The sequence below is a fragment of the Bombus fervidus genome, unplaced genomic scaffold, assembly GCF_041682495.2.
Source record: "Bombus fervidus isolate BK054 unplaced genomic scaffold, iyBomFerv1 scaffold0101, whole genome shotgun sequence".
Taxonomy (NCBI): domain Eukaryota; kingdom Metazoa; phylum Arthropoda; class Insecta; order Hymenoptera; family Apidae; genus Bombus; species Bombus fervidus.
Window position 1 is genome coordinate 1 of NW_027212663.1, and position 5,000 is coordinate 5,000.

At 48.7% G+C, this 5,000-nt stretch overlaps 1 non-coding gene across 1 annotated transcript; it reads right to left on the bottom strand.

Annotated features, from left to right (window-relative positions):
- Positions 1–2,268: 2,268 nt before the first annotated feature.
- On the bottom strand, positions 2,269–2,423 carry LOC139997521 (5.8S ribosomal RNA). Its single transcript, XR_011802892.1, has one exon. It is a non-coding gene; the product is annotated as a 5.8S ribosomal RNA (ribosomal RNA).
- Between the last annotated feature and the right edge of the window lie 2,577 nt (positions 2,424–5,000).

Genomic DNA, 5,000 nt, shown 5'->3' on the forward strand with positions numbered 1-5,000 from the left:
AACGGCGGAACCGCGGGATTCAGTGCTGGGCTAATTCCTGTTCGCTCGCCGCTACTAAGGAAATCCTTGTTAGTTTCTTTTCCTCCGCTTAGTAATATGCTTAAATTCAGCGGGTGATCTCGCCTACTCTGAGGTCGCTTCAACGTCACGACACGGTGACAATTTTTTTTTTCAAGAAAAAAAAATTTCGTGCCATGTGGGCGCGATTCGAGAAAAGCAAGACGGTTTGATAACAATGCGACAGAGGGTCTTTATTTTTATTTCTCTCTCCGAGAATCGCCTCAAAGAGAAAAAAAAATAAAAAAAAAAATTAATTCGAATAGAATCGAGAACCTTATATTCTATCTCGATCGAGAAACGTTTTATGCATCTCGCCAAAGTGCCTTTTAAACTTCGTTCGTCGTATCATGTTCGAGCTAAGACTCACGCAAGACACCCGTAACGATCTCCGGTTTTTAACGCCCGTCCTCTTTGTATAATATATATATATATATATACACGTGTTATGTATAATATATCTCCCGTAGCCGTTTCTCTCTTCTCGACGATTCCAGCGGTTCCTTGTTTTCGCCTGTTATTGCTGGCACAGAGATCGAACACGCGACATGTATATAACATATCGGTTTCTTTGCTCTGTACCAACGACGAAAACGCACGGAACTCACGCAAGTGGAAAAGCGAGCGCGAGACGTACACAACGGGGTGAATTTATTACTCGGGGACTGGACGACCGGCGATACGTTAGGATGCGCGGTCCAGCGATAGACGACGAAGAGACATGGGATGACCAACGATCTCTTTTTCTCTAAACTCGGAGCGCCGAATCGCCTTAAAGCAAAAAAAAATCACACGCGCGTACGTCGTACGTACGGCGCGTGTATACCCTCGTCTCTAATCAAGGTTTCGTTAGTCTTTCTCGAGCCTCGCCAAAGAGGATCGTTCTCTTCCTCTGCGCGATCTCTCCGTGCCAATGTCAGAGATTATTCTCTCTTTCGCACGACGACGAAAACGACTATTTTCGACGATCCGAACAACTTTGTAACGGACTCACATGCACATCTTAAAATCGGGTACAGAAACGTTGCGCAACACCGTGAGCTTTTCTCTTCTTCGTCACCCTTAAATATAGCGATCGTAGACGCACGCTAGATCGTAACACACACTTTTCGTTGATTTCCGACGAACGTGGCTTTGGGCCAGGCGCGCGGGCAGAGAGATACGCGACCGACGGGGGAAAAATTCGTCCGATACATGTACGCGTACTCTCCGATCTCCGCGCAACGCTGGGGATCATCTCCCTAAGTCATCAGCGTTCCGCCCCCAGAAATCTCGTGTGTCCGTTCCCGGATCTACGGCTTTCTCTGGGTTCACGAAGAACAGAAAAAAGCACAGAGGATGAAAAACGCAACGACGACCATCGATGCGACGGTCCTCGTTGTCTTCTCGTCAGTCGTCTCGCGCCTGCAGAATACATCTCTGCCGCACGAACAGACGGAGTGGGTATTCGATCCCTGGGGCTGTACGAGTAAAAACATCTTGATGAAAAGACGGTTGTGTTTCTTTAAGGCACACAGTTTTTCGTTACGCACCAAGTTTAGGTTTAGGTTTTAATATCTTGGTTCTCTTTCTCTCCTCTCTCGACTGACTTTGTTCAAAAATATTTTTGCTTTCTCTCAGTCTCGCCAAAAATTCATTTAAGACGACGTCGGGGGCGCGGTCATTCGTGCTTATCGAAGACTAACAAAACGTAGCAGAGGCTGATACAAAAAGAAAAAAAAAATCGGCCACGAAGAAAACTCGCTCTGTGTATCTCGATAACCGCGTCGACGACGACGGTTCTCTCCGCGCTCTTTTAATTCGTATCCTTCTTCTTGCGCTTCGTCCGACTCAGAAACGTTCGTAAAACACGAACGACGGCGGGTTGTCAAGCCAAGAAGGGACAGAGAAGAGACGGAGGTAGTTTTGCGAGTCTCCCGTGAACGCGATAGATTTTTCATATATATTTGTATCGAGAGCATGCGTACGCCGGTCTCCACACGATCCAGCGACGAACGCCGACGAACGTCCAACAATCGCTCGTACGTCGCGTACGAGCCCTCGACCGCTCTTTAATTCGTATTCTTTTGCTTGGCGCTCGTCCTCCGACTCGGAAACGTTCGTTTAAAGATAAAACGAACGACGGCGGGCTGTCGACGAGGCAAGAAAGAACAGAGAGAGACGGACCGAGAGCAACGATACGCAACGCAAGCAGTCTTAGGTTTACGTGAGCAACCCTCAGCCAGGCGTGGTCCAGGAATTGTATCCGTGGACCGCAATGTGCGTTCGAAATGTCGATGTTCATGTGTCCTGCAGTTCACACGTTGACGCGCAATTAGCTGCGTTCTTCATCGACCCACGAGCCAAGTGATCCACCGTTCAGGGTAATCGTTTATGCATGGATTTTTGTTTGTGTACTCAGGTTTTTGTACTCTTATTCTCGGTTCGAAAGAAGCCGATATCCGACAAACGTCCGACCAACGGGAATCGAACGCGCGGAAGTCGCCATATGATTGACGACACGAAAATACGTTCGAAAACGAAATCGGACGGACTGCGCGACGACACACGCAGCCCGCCGACCGGGCGTAAAGTGCATTATAATATATAACAACCAACGAGATCGAAGCTCCGTTCGTCAGGAAACGACGGGGATATAACACCCGATTCTGAATCCTCTGTACAGCACACGATCTCGCGAAGAAAGCGCACGGTGGCTAGCCCATGATATATATATATGTTCGTTCCTCTCGTCCAGTTATTCGAAGCAAACAGCCGATATGCATCTCCATCGTTCGGGTAAAAAAAAATCGATGGGACGCGCACGGTCGTAGTCTTCCTCGCGCGGTCGTTTCTTCCCGATAGCCAGAAGCAGAGTTTGAAAAACTCTAGCGACGGAACGAGGCATTAGACTCTCGACAACGAGGATAGAGAGACGGCCGGCGATCCCCTCTGAATCGACTTCGGTGGTTCAGGTAAAAATAAAAAAAATCGATGGGACGCGCACGGTCGTCGTTCCTCTTCCTCGCGCGCGGTCTATTCTTCCCGATAGCCAGAAGCAGAGTTTGAAAAACTCTAGCGACGGAACGAGGCATTAGACTCGCGACAACGAGGATAGAGAGACGGCCGGCGGTCCCCTCTGAATCCACTTTGGTCGCTCAGGTAAAAATAAAAAAAAATTCGAAAGGGACGCGCACGGTCGTCCTTCCTCTTCCTCGCGCGGTCTTTTCTTCCCGATAGCCAGAAGCAGAGTTTGAAAAACTCTAGCGACGGAACGAGGCATTAGACTCTCGACAACGAGGATAGAGAGACGGCCGGCGGTCCCCTCCGAACGGATGGCGACAACGACGACTAAAGCGCGAAAAATCGCGACGAAAAGGAACGCATCTCCGTTCAGGTGTATGTGTGTGCGTGCGTTTAAAAAAAATTCGATGGGACTCGCAGCCATCGGCCTCGCGCGGTCGTTTCTTCCCGATATCCAGAAGCAGAGTTTGAAAAACTCTAGCGACGGAACGAGGCATATGACTCACGACAACGAGGATATGGACAGGCGGTCCCCTCTGAACGGGTCGACGAGACGATGGTAAAAGAGACGAACCGGACGAAACTTCCGTCGATCAGGTAAAAATAAAAAAATTCGATGGGACGCGCACGGTCGTCGTCGTCGTCTTCCTCGCGCGGTCGTTTCTTCCCGATAGCCAGAAGCAGAGTTTGAAAAACTCTAGCGACGGAACGAGGCATATGACTCACGACAACGAGGATAGAGAGACGGCCGGCGGTCCCCTCTGAATCGACTTCGGTGGTTCAGGTAAAAATAAAAAAAATCGATGGGACGCGCACGGTCGTCCTTCCTCTTCCTCGCGCGCGCGGTCTATTCTTCCCGATAGCCAGAAGCAGAGTTTGAAAAACTCTAGCGACGGAACGAGGCATTAGACTCGCGAGGATAGAGAGACGGCCGGCGGTCCCCTCCGAACCAACTTCGTCTAGTTAAGAATCGTTACTCTTTACCATCACTCGCACTGGTATATATCTTTTCGGGCCAACATCCACGCAATGCGTTTTCGTTCTAGGTTACCCGATCCACGAGTACGAACGTACAACGTGGTTTCGTTTTGTCGAACATCGTATATCGTTCGCCGTTGAAACGAACGACAACGAAACGACATAGGAAGAACGAACGCCCTTTGGGTAGGAAGCACGTTTCGAGGAACGACGAGAGTTTGGAGAGACGCGCGAGATAGCTGGAGACGCGCAGATATAGGTATCCATGGATCTTCGAAGAGAACCTTCGAAGATATATAATTCGGTATCCTTTTTTTCTGCGGCTCGCTATTCGCGTTCTTTCGCTCTCGTCGACGACTCGTTATAGACGCTTCGTTCGATCCCAAAGAGCAGTCTTCCTTATGTCCCGTTGCTAGGAGGTGAGGCCTACGCAACGCAACTACGAAATATAGAAGAGGTGTGAGCAGTGATCTCTCCGACACGAGGCACTTTAGAGATTTTAGTTTATATATTATATTGTTCGTTCGTTGGATTTCCACGATGCAAATACGAAATACGAGATCGTGACGGCGGGTCTTTCTGTGTACGACCTCACGCAGGCGCCTCGATCGCATTTCTCATTACACGTGGTTTCCACTGTAACTTTTAGTTTTTTCGATATGTGTTCAGCTCAAGTTCCCTCACATATCGTTATTATTATTATTATTATTAATAGTAGCGGTTTCGTGTTATAGGATTCGGAGACGGCGGGTCTTTCTGTGTACGACCTCACGCAAGCGCCTCGAGAATCTTTTTAAGTTTTTCGTTTGTTATAATATTATTCGGAGACGGCGGGTCTTTCTGTGTACGACCTCACGCAGGCGCCTCGAGAATATTTTTAAGTTTTTCGTTTGTTATAATATTATTCGGAGACGGCGGGTCTTTCTGTGTACGACCTCACGCAGGCGCCTCGAATTATTCGT